The sequence below is a fragment of the Heteronotia binoei genome, chromosome 21 (genome assembly GCF_032191835.1).
Source record: "Heteronotia binoei isolate CCM8104 ecotype False Entrance Well chromosome 21, APGP_CSIRO_Hbin_v1, whole genome shotgun sequence".
NCBI classification, from domain to species: domain Eukaryota; kingdom Metazoa; phylum Chordata; class Lepidosauria; order Squamata; family Gekkonidae; genus Heteronotia; species Heteronotia binoei.
The window spans coordinates 88931811-88944137 of record NC_083243.1 but is presented as its reverse complement, the minus strand read 5'-3'; positions in this window follow the sequence as shown (position 1 = coordinate 88944137).

Here is a 12327-nt window from a genome sequence, read left to right as displayed (position 1 = left end):
AGCCAGCAAAAAGAAATTTTTCTAGGCCCACCTAGAAGCCCTTCAAACATGTATGTTAGGGTATGTAAGAGTGACAGGCGCGGGTGTCAGGACTTCCGGTTTCGGTGACCCGGCATTAGGAGTGGCTTGGATTGGCATGTCCAGAACCGCTCCTAAATCAGGCAGTGGAGGGGTCTCCCCTGCTTGGGATACTCGATTCTGGGACCCAGGAGGGGTCCTGGAAGGCAGACGGTTTGAGCTGTGGGACAGGGGAGACAGCGACGGCTGCCTCCTGATCCCAGCTTGCCATAAACCTTGCTGTCCCAATCGCCATTTTTAAATGGCACAGGGGTTGACTACCAGACTTCTTCTTTTCTTCCTTTCAACTAGCGATTCTGCATGAATTGGACAAGCTGCATCATTCTTATGAAGATTGTAAGTTCTCTTTCTTTCTAATATTGAATCCTGAGGTATTGCTTCTCTAAGCAGGGAAAGTGGAGAGTTGGGACTGAAGAGGAACTTCGGCAGAGGCAAAGGCTGAGAAAGGGGGGGAACTCTCTCTCTTTCTCCTCTGAGGCTTCCAAAAGTTCCTGCCTAATCTGGTGATGTTTATAATCCTTGCATGAGAAATATGAATCACCCCAGTTTCTAAATATAGAAAAGACTTGATGGCTGAATTGAACTGACTTGTTTTAAACTTCTTTCTGGAGAAAGACCTGGCTTTGGGAAAGTTGCTTGCAAGTATATATGGATAAGGAGGACAGCTGGCATAAGCAGCAATCTGAAGGTTATGTTGAAGTGCTCTGAACAAATTTATGTGAGCTTCAAATAGACATCTAAACCTTTGTAGGCTATGTATACTGGATTATAAAATATAATTAGATATTTGGCTGAAGGAAGAATACTTGTGCAAACCTTTAAAGTTATAAACCTCTGATGGTGGATGTTATGGATATAACCTTTTAGGTCTGGTCCTATTTTTCATATGGTTTGAACATTTTTGGTTTTTTATTTTTATACTCATTTTTCCAATTTTTTCCTTGTTTCCATATCATACTTGGAATTTTTCTTTTCTTTTTTTACTTTTGTTATTATTGTTCTGGGAATATCTGGATTAATTTGTTCTGGTTCATTCTATTTTTTTTCTCTTTTTTCTCTTGGGCTGTTTGTTTAATTTTTAATTTTTGATTTCACCTGTGGATTATAAATGGGACATCCAGCCCTGGATTACAATTTATAACTTGGAACACTTGGATGAGTTTGCTAAGACTTGGATTTTATTGCGCTACCATCGTTAGAAGAGAGTTGAACTGTTTTGGCTAGGTGGCACTAAGGATGTTGTGCTAAAAAGATCTTGTTTATTATAAATTGTATCATTGTTTTGGGTCTGGTGAATTGTTGATAGTAGCTAGAAGACTGTTTTCCTAAAATCATTGTATAATACTGGTATTGTTTGGAAGATACTAGTTTATCTAATATACCAGGGATGGCCAATGGTAGCTCTCCGGATGTTTTTTGCCTATAACTCCCATCAGCCCTAGCCATTGGCCATGCTGGCTGGGGCTGTTGGGAGTTGTAGGCAAAAAACATCCGGAGAGCTACCGTTGGCCACCCCTGTAATATACACAGGAATATTGAGTTCCAAAACAAATTTTCAAGAGACAGTATAAGGACCTTGTGGTTGTGAGTGCAAATATATTAATGATGGAAAATAAAGCTGCAATTGGCTTAAAAAAACAATTTAAAAAAAAAGACAATCGAGAAGGTAAACCACCAATCCCGTCACCCAGCTCTGCATCTGATCCAGGGAAATTTACAACCATGCAGGGAGATATGAAAGAGATGCAAAATACTTTACTAATTGCCATAGCACAGCTGACTGGTAAAGTAGCTAATATAGGGGAGCAGATGGCAGAGATCAAACAAGAGCTTCTAGAGAACAAAAAACAGACAGCAGAGACCAACAAAGCCTTAAAGGTACTAGATGCCCAGGTGACATACAATACACAAAAGGTGGAACAACTGGGAAAAGAACAGAATATACATGATACCAGACTCTTACAACTGGAAATAGATAGAGCTGCCTATATGCTGAGGTTTCAAAATGTACCAGAAGAGAAAAATGAAGATTTACAGAAAATACTAAGTGAGGCCTTGGCTGAAATTCTACAGGTGACTCCTCAAAAAATGGAAGGAGAGTTTGTTCAAGTCAAGAGAGTACCATCAAGTTTTATGAGACAGAATAAATTGCCTAGCGAAATTCATTTGAAACTTACAAGATAGAGGACCAGAGATGATATCTTGAAGCAAGCAAGAGACAAACCAATGATGATAGCAGGAAATATGGTGAAAATCTTGAGAGAGGTACCATGGCCAGTGAGACAAAAGAGGAGAGAATACCAAACCTTGACAAGCTTCCTGAGGGATAGAAAAATACCCTATAAATGGCTAATGCCTGAAGGCCTCTTTTTTACTCATGAAGAGAACAGGTATAAGATAAATTCTATTTTCAAAGCTCAGAATTTTCTGGACAGAGTGAAGGAAAAAGAGGAAGGAAAAGAAGAATGATGAAGAGGAAGATGAAGATGAAAGCTCTGGTAAAGAGGATCCAAATGAACCACGGAAATACCCGACAAGATTGCAGACTAAAAAAGATAAAAAAGATAGTGATAAGAAAAGTTCATAATGGCATCAATAATTTCTATTAACATGAATGGACTCAATTCTCCTGTTAAAAGGAGGAAAACTTTTAGATACCTGACAAAATTGGAAATGGACATAATCTGCTTACAAGAAACCCATATTTTAGCTAAAGATCAACATCTTTTGAAAAATAAGAAACTTGGTAGTTTGTTTACAGCAACAGACATGAATAAAAAGAAAAGGGGAGTAGCAATTTATGTTAAGGATAAATTTAACCCACAACTACAGTACGCTTCGGAAGATTGAAGCATTCTTTTAGTGGAAGTCACGGTGGACAACAAAAAACTTCTACTGGCAAATATTTATGCTCCAAATGATCACCAAGGGAAATTTTTTCAAGATTTACTTTTTATGTTATCAAATCTGGAATACGCAGAACATTGCATAGTAGGAGACTATAATGTAGTTTCTGACAGACAATTGGACAAAAAATACATAAACATACTGAAAGCAAAAGTCCTCAACTACCAATAAGCTTTTGGAAGCTAGTAGAAGAACTGGATTTGGTTGATGTATGGAGAACAAAATATCCAATTTCAAAAGACTTTACCTATTAATTTGCCAGTCATCAAACATGGTCAAGAATAGATATGTGCTGGCTCTCTGCAAATTTGGTTAAAGATTGAGCTGAGACAGAAATTCAAATAAGACGATAGTCCCGTAATGGTAAAACTCAAAGGTACATGAATGAGAAGATCATGGAGGTTAAATACTTCTATCTTGAAAGATAAAGATTTTCTTAAAGAATCTAAGGTTGAAATGGAATCTTTTTTAAAACAGAACATAACTCAAGATGTAAAGATGCAAGTAGTTTGGGATACCACTAAAGCATATTACAGGGGCCTTGCAATCAGATATAGTGCAAAGCCATCCGTGGGAAGGGCGGGATATAAATCCCAAATAAATAAATAAATAAATAAAAATAAGAAGAAAGAAATAACTGAAAATTTTCAAAAATTAATGTTGCAAGCAGGAGAAGCTGAAAAGAATTTAAAAATGCAACCGACAAGACAGGCGTTTCAAAATAAGGTTAAAGAAACACAACATCAACTCAATTTATTACTTATAGAGGAGATGGAGATAAAACTAAGATTCGCAAGACAAAATTTTTTTGAACATGCTAATAAACCTGGAAGGTGGTTGGCCTATAGTATGAGAAAAGAGAATGCCAAAAGAATAATACCGGTTCTGAAAGATAAGAATAACAAAGAGAAAGTTCAAAGACAGAAGATATGCCAAATCGTGGAACAATTTTATAGAAAATTATATGAAGATAAACAAGTTCATAAGGCAGATTTAGAAGAATATATTAGCCAAAATAATCTTAATAAATTTACCGAAGAACAACAAAAAATTTTAAATGAACCAATAATAATAAGGGAACTGGGAGACGCAATGGCATCTCAAAAGAATGGTAAAGCCCCGGGTCCAGACGAATTGCCTGCGGAATTTTGCAAAGCTTATGAGTCCTTATTGTTACCATTCAAACATCTCCTTGAAAGGATTCAAGATGAAGCCCAAATACCAGCTTCTTGGCAAGAAGCTACAATATCCTTAATTCCAAAATAAGGTGCAGATTTGAAAGATATAAAAAATTATTGCCCAATCTCTCTTTTGAATGTGGACTATAAAATTTTTGCAGCAATTTTGGCACAACGCCTGAAGAACTACAGTTCACAATACATCAAGACCAGGCTGGATTTCTTCCTAGAAGATATTTGAAAGACAATGTTAGAACAGTCTGTAATATATTGGAATATTATGAGACCCATCCAGAGAAACAATTGACATTAATTTGTTTGGATGCTGAGAAGGCCATTGATAATGTTCGTTGGCAATTTATGCTGCAACAATTGAAGGGAATGGAATGTGATGAAAATTTTTTGAGAGCAATAGAATCAATATACTCCTCCCAAAGAGCAAGAGTGATGGTGAATGGTGAAGTAACAGAAGCAACTGATATCCAAAAGGGTACAAGACAAGGTTGCCCATTGTCACTACTCCTTTTTATTTTATGCTTAGAGATATTGAATAACCAGATAAGAGAAGATACAAGTATTAAGGGAGCGGTGGTAAAAGGTGAACAATATAAATTGAGAGCCTTTGCGGATGACCTGGTTTTTACACTAGATCAACCAATAGATTCAATTGACTGTCTTATAAACAAGATTGACCAATTTGGTTATTGGGCAGGACTGAAGATTAACTACCATAAAACAAAATTTTTGACAAAAAATATGACGATAAAGCAAATTCAACTTCAACAAAAATCAGCATTCTTGTATGAGAAAAGAATCAAATATTTAGGTGTACACATCTCAAACAAATGCAGTAGTTTAAAAATGGACAATTATGAAAACTACTCAAAGAGATTAAAAAAGTTTTGGAAAAATGGCATGATTTGAATTTATCCTTGATGGGAAGAATAGCTTCAATAAAAATGAATATTCTACCAAGACTGTTATTTCTATTCCAAACTATCCCAGTACTCTTAAATAGTGGGTTTTTTCAAGAATTGAATTAAATGGTTTCTAAATATATTTGGCAAGGCAAAAAACCAAGAATCAAACTAAAGATACTGCAAGATTCTAAACTGAGAGCAGGTATGGGCCTTCCAGACTGGCAACTGTATTATAAAGCTCCTGTGCTCCTGTGGGTAAGAGACTGGATACTATTGAATGACAAGAGACAACTGCTGCTAGAGGGACATGATCTTAACTTGGGCTGGCATGCGTATTTATGGTATCAAAGACTTGAAGAACATTCTTACTTTAAGATAATTGGTTCCGGAAATCTTTGTACCACACATGGTCATGGTTAAAAACGAGAATTTACCAGAAAATTCCAAGATGGGTATCCCCAGTGGAAGCATTCACTCCTCCAAATCTTTTAAAACCTAATCAGAGTTTCAGATATGATGACCTGCTGGAAAAAGACAATCAACTGAAAACCAGAGAAGAGCTAGAAAACATGGACATTAAAATGATTTGGTGGTTGAGAATGCAAGTTGAATCTAGGTATGCCAAAGACAAGATGGTAGGCTTTAATACAGAGCAATATCCATTTGACAAAATCTTTCTAGGTCCTCAAGAAAAGCTAATCTCTAAACTATATGCATACCTATTACACATGAAGATGCAAGATGAGGTAGTAAAAGATTGTATGGTCCAATGGGCAAAAAACTTGGGTCATAATATTATGTTAGAAGAATGGGAGAGGTTGTGGAAATTCAACATTAAATTAACTAAGTCAGTAACCTTTAAAGAAAATTTGTATAAGATGTTTTATAGATGGTACATGACTCCACATAAATTGTGTAAGATGTATACTAATATGTCTAACAAATGTTGGAAATGCACCAAACAGGTGAGTTCTTTTTATCATATGTGGTGGACATGTGAGGTGGTGAAGGACTATTGGAAAATGGTTCATGAACTATCACAGAAAATTATAAAGACACAGATTCAATTCATACCAGAACTGTTTTTATTGAATATATTTCCTGAGGACTATCCGAAAGAGATGAGACACATGTTGGCGCATATTTGCACAGCAGCCAGGATTCTTCTGGCACAGAGATGGATACTTCAGGAGACTCCCACAAGAATGGACTTGGTGGGAAAAATTCTGGAAACAGCGGAGCTGGACTACTTATCCCAGCTGTTGGCTGGGAAATCTAAGGAGGAAGTAAGAAAATACTGGTTGAAATTCTATATTTGGCTAGATACTCAAGACTCTTAAGATTTTTTGGTGTGAACTTATATCTCCTTTCTCCTGTATTCTGTACTATAAGATTCTCTTTGTTGGAAATGTCAATTTGAATAGATATTTTAATAAGAAGACTTACAATATAAAAATATTGATGATGTCAAGTTAAGAGATATGTGACAATTTATGTATTTTAAGAAAGTATATTAGATGCAGACTTGTATTTTATGAAAGTATACTATATGCAGACTAAGATTGATTTCAATGATTTGTAACTATAATTTCTTATCCCCTCTTACCCCTTGTGTCACGACCCAGACCTGCAGGCAGCGACGGGCAGCTTCTGTTGCCCTGGCAATCGGCCAGGACGCGGGCTGCCGTCTGTAGTGCTTGCAAAGGGAGCTCAAGCGTTATCTTAACAGTCCTAATTGGTCTTCACCATAAATCAGTCCAGCCGAAGGGAGTAGCAAAGCACTGTGTCAGGAATGCAAAGGGTCAATAACCGGGGAAAGCAAGCCAAATATATCCAAAGTACTTAGCCAAGTCGCAGAGTCAAAGCAGGGTCCAGTGTCCAGTCCAAAAGTCAAGCCGGGTCGGGAACAGACAGGTTTGCTCAGCAGGCAAGAGGGTGCAGGGCGCGGTCACGTCCGAGGGTGATCATTTGTTGCTAGCACAGTTTGTACTGAGGCCAGGATTCCAGATATACTGTGCTGGCTAATTAGCTTGTTAGTATTCTGGGCTCAGATCCCTCCTAGCACGCCTGCGTGCCTCTCTACGCCTGTTCCTGAACTCCAGCCGTCTCCTCTCGCGTAGCCGGTCTCCAGGTGGTGGTGATTCAGGAGGGGATGAGCTAGTGCTTGGTGTAGCCTGATTGGTTCCAGGTGGCCCCTGCTGCTGGCTTGCTCCTTCGGGACTTACGTCCGATGTTGGTAAAGGCATCTGCACAGCAGGGGCTGGGTCTGAAGCAGGCACCTGCTCCGAGTCAGCAGGGGCAGGCATGACACTATCCCCCCCCTCAGGCCCCCCCTCATCCAAGCCGCCTGGCTTATCTGGGTAGGCCTCGTGGAATTGCCGGAGCAGGTCAGGGGTATGCAGGTGGGTAGCCGGTTCCCAGGAACGATCCTCGGGAGGGTAGCCTTCCCAGTCCACCAGGTACTGGAGCTGTCCTCGGTGCAGCCGGGAGTCTAGGATCTGACGGACCTCGAACTCTTCCTCATCGTCCACCACAACCGGTGGCGGAGGTGGTGGTGGTTCGTCCCTGTTCGGGTCCGGCGTTGCCACTGGTTGGAGGAGGGAACGGTGGAACACTGGGTGGATCCGAAGGTGGGCGGGGAGGCGTAGGCGGAACGCCACTGGGTTGATTTGCGCCTCGATGGGGAATGGGCCGATGAAGCGAGCGGTCAGCTTGGCGGATCGGCCAGGAGTCCGGAGGTACCGGGTTGAGAGCCAGACGGAATCCCCGACCTTGAGGGGGGCTCCGCCCTGGCGATGCCGATCTGCGGCCAGTTTGTAGGCGTCTTTGGCGCGTTGGAGCTGGGTGCGCAGGAGATCGTGGAGTGCGTGGAGTTCCTCGATCCGGTTGTCGGCCGCGGGGACATTGGCGGGTGGGCCGAGCGGAGGGAAGAACTGGGGGTGCAGTCCGTAGTTGGCCGCAAACGGTGTGGTTTGCGTGGAGCTGTGTACTGCGTTGTTATACGCGAACTCTGCCAGGGGTAGCAGAGAGGCCCAGTTGTCCTGTTGATAGCTGGTATAACAGCGCAAGTACTGCTCCAGGGTGGCGTTGGTCCGCTCTGTCTGCCCGTCGGTCTGGGGATGGTAGGCGGAAGACAAGTGAAGCTCCGTCCCCAAACCGTGCTGGAAGGCTTGCCAAAAGCGGGAGGTAAATTGCGGGCCCCGATCTGAGATGACCTGCGTGGGCAACCCGTGCAGGCGGAAGACGTGGTTTAGGTATAGCTGGGCAGTTTCCGGCCCTGACGGTACTTTGGCGCAGGGGACGAAGTGGGCCATTTTGGTGAACAGGTCCACTACAACGAAAATGCAGGTATGGCCCTGGGATCGTGGTAGGTCTACGATGAAGTCCATGGACACCACGTCCCAGGGGCCGGCGGGAGTAGGCAGAGGCTGTAGGAGACCGGAGGGCTTGGCCGGTACGCTTTTGGCTCGGCGGCAGACCTCACAAGAAGCCACGTACCGACTAACGTCTGCTCGGACGCGAGGCCACCAGAAGTCTCGGGTTAGTAGGTGAGCTGTCTTGTGTTGCCCGAAGTGGCCAGCCGGGGGTGCATCGTGGGCAAGACGGAGGATGCGGGAACGGAGGGGCCCGGGAGGGACGTACAACTGCTCCCGATGGTAGAGCAGCCCATCCCGGGTGGATAGTTCTCCGGCAGGGTCTTGCTGCGGTTCCTGCAGGTGTTTCTGAGCCCAAGGGTCGGTGTCTTGACTGGCCTGTATCTCCGCCACCAAGGCGGGTGCGGTCAGAGTGGCAGCAAAGACCGAAGGTGGCAGGATGCTTGCCTTGGGGGCTTCGGTAGCACTAGAGGTGCTATAGTCCGGCCGACGGGACAGAGCGTCGGCTTTTTGGTTCTGAGAGTGCGGGACGTAGGCAATGGTAAAGTTGAACCGTGAAAAGAACAGGGACCACCGGATCTGCCGCTGGTTCAGCCGGCGGGTGGTCTGCAAGTGTTCCAAGTTGCGGTGGTCTGTGAAGACTTGGACCGGATATCTGGCTCCCTCAAGGTGGTGACGCCACACCTCAAAAGCCACCTTGATAGCCAAGAGCTCCCTCTCCCATATGGTGTAGTTGCGTTCGGTGGCGGAGAGCTGCCGGGAGTAGTAGGCGCAGGGTTGCCACGGCTGGCTGGAATCGTCCCGCTGGGAGAGCACGGCTCCGAGGGCCACATTGGAGGCGTCTGCTTCTACCATGAAGGGCAAGCAGGGGTCAGGGTACCGCAGGAGGGGACTTGAGGAAAAACTATGCTTGAGGTGGCGGAAAGCCTGGTCGGCTTCTGGGGTCCACCGAAAGGGCTCCTTAGGTCGGAGGAGTCTGGTCAAGGGCTTGGTCAGGTCGGCGTAGCCTGCGATGAATTGCCTGTAATAATTGGCGAAGCCCAGGAGGCGCTGGACGTCCTTCCGATTTTGCGGGGCCTGCCACTGAAGGATAGCGTCAACTTTCCGCGGATCCATCTGGGTTCCTTGGGGGGAAATGATGTGCCCCAGGAACTCGACGGACTGGAGGTGGAAGGCGCATTTCTCCAGCTTGGCATACAGGCGATGGGCTCGGAGTCGCTGTAGCACCTGGCGGACGTGTTGGACGTGCTCCTGCTCGGAAGTGGAGTAGACTAAAATGTCATCCAGGTAAATGATCAGGAACCGGTCTAGTAGGTCGCGGAACACGTCATTCATGAATCGTTGGAACACGGCAGGGGCATTGGTGAGCCCAAAGGGCATAACCAGGTGTTCGTACTGGCCATACCTGGTGCCAAAGGCGGTCTTCCACTCATCCCCGGCTTTGATACGAACCAAGTTGTAGGCCCCTCGAAGGTCGAGCTTGGTGTAGATCGTGGCCCCTTTGACGCGGTCGAGGAGCTCTGGGATCAGTGGAAGCGGGTAGCGGTTCCGAATGGTAATCTTGTTGAGGGCTCTGTAGTCGTTGCAGAGCCGCAAGTCCCCGGTCTTCTTTTTGACGAATAGGACAGGTGAGGACAAGGGCGAGGTGGAGGGTCGAATGAACCCTCGGGCCAAGTTCTTTTCCAAGTACTCCCGGAGGGCAGCCAGTTCCGGGTCCGCCATAGGGTAAAGGCGGCCTGCTGGTAGCGGGGCGCCGGGTATCAGGTCGATGGCGCAATCGTAGGGCCGATGTGGGGGAAGCTGGTCTGCTTCCTTCTCGTTGAAGACGTCCGCGAACTCCTGATAGGGAGCTGGTAGTGCGGTGGCGGCCCCCAGGAGGCTGGTGGTGAGTGGGGAGCCAGGTTGATTGGCAGACGGCACAGGAGCCGAGGCGGGTGGTAGCGTGGAGCAGGGCGCGAGGGCACCCGAAAAGCTCAGTTCGCGTTGCACACAGTCCACACAGGGGTTGTGAGCCTGCAGCCAGGACAGGCCTAGGATGACAGGGAAACGGGGCATGCAGGCCAAGTCAAAGGTCTGTTTCCCTTGGTGCTGCTGGACCCATAAAACGAGTGGTAGCAGACCTTATTTCATCTTTTTTAGACACTCACTCAGTTATTAAGCCTGTTTCTCCTGAGGTTAAATCCCTTTTGGACAAACCTTTTACTGCACTTGAAATACAGGAGACTATCAAGTCTATGAAATCCAATAAATCTCCAGGCCGAGATGGCTTTATACCAGAATTTTATAAATTTTTTAATACTTTGTTGGCTCCCATCTTGGCGGACGCCTGTAATCAGTTTGTACAGTCTGGTTCTTTTCCAGCTACTTGGTCACAGGCAAAAATCATTCTTCTTCCAAAGAAAGACAAAGACTTGCTAGACCCTAGTTCATACAGGCCGATATCGCTCCTTAATTGCGATTACAAGATTTTTACAGCAGCCCTGGTGGCTAGGCTTAATACTTTTATAGGGAACTACATTCATCCTGACCAATCGGGCTTTATCCCACACCGTGAGTTAACGGACAATACTAGAATGGTCCTTGATGTTATTCAATACTGCCGGAAATTTAATATTGAGTCTTCCTTTATCTTGTCTATTGATTTTGAAAAAGCCTTTGATTCCGTTGAAGTTCCTTATCTTACAACCTTACTGCAGAAAATGAATTTTGGCCCGAATTTTCTGAAGATAATCCATTCTTTATATAAGTCGCCTTCTGCTATTCTTTCTATTAATAATTTGGATTCTGAAGAATTTAATCTTTTCAGAGGGACGAGGCAAGGTTGCCCCTTGTCTCCTCTGCTTTTTGCAATCGCAATTGAACCTCTTGCTAATGCTATCCGTAATACCAATATTATTGCTGGTATCCCTATTAGAAAGAAACAAATTAAGGTGTCTTTGTTTGCAGATGACCTAGTGCTTTTTGTTACAAAACCTAAGACTTCTTTACCAGCTGTCTTTGATTTATTATCTGTATTTTCTTCTATATCGGGTCTTCGAGTAAACCCATCTAAAACCATTCTTTATCCCATCACAATTTCAGATGCTCTCCAAGATTCCATCTACTCAAATTATCACTTCAAAAAAATGGATAGATATTGGACATATTTGGGGATCAATATACCTTTAAAATTGGGAGATATTTTTAAAGTCAATCATCATTTATTGATTAAGGACATTCTTACTATGCAAAAGAATAAAAATTCTTCACTCATTTCCTGGAATGAAAAAATTCAGATTATTAAATCTTTTATTTTTCCCAAATTTCTGTTTTTATTTCGAGCCATTCCTATTCTTATTCCTGAGGACTTATTTGTGGGTTGGCGTCGTTCGTTCTTAAGATACATTTGGAACAAGGGCTTATCTAGAATAGGGTATGCAACTCTTATTCGTTCTAAATCCTCAGGTGGTCTGGCTCTTCCGGATCTGCATAAATTTTATGAAGCTGCCATTTTAGGAGGCCTTGTCAGATACCATGATGCTGATTTAAATTCAGGCTGGAAGGTCCTAGAAGATACCTATCTAAATAACAAATCGTTTCAATCTACATTATGGGAATTTCCAAAGAAGAGACCTCCTAATATCTCCTCCAACCTTTTCCTTAAAGCCATTTTTCAGATTTGGGACAAACGCCGCCTCTTTTTAGCCCCTCCTATGTCTCCACTATCTCATTTTATGGATGTTTCTTGGTTTCAACCGGGGTTTTTTTACAAGTCTTTTCCAATTTGGAAAAAAATATAATCTTTATAGGTTTGTGGATATTTTGTCCAATGGAAAAGTGCTCGACAAAAAATCTTTAGAAGAGAAAACTGGTGGGACAAAAATCCCATGG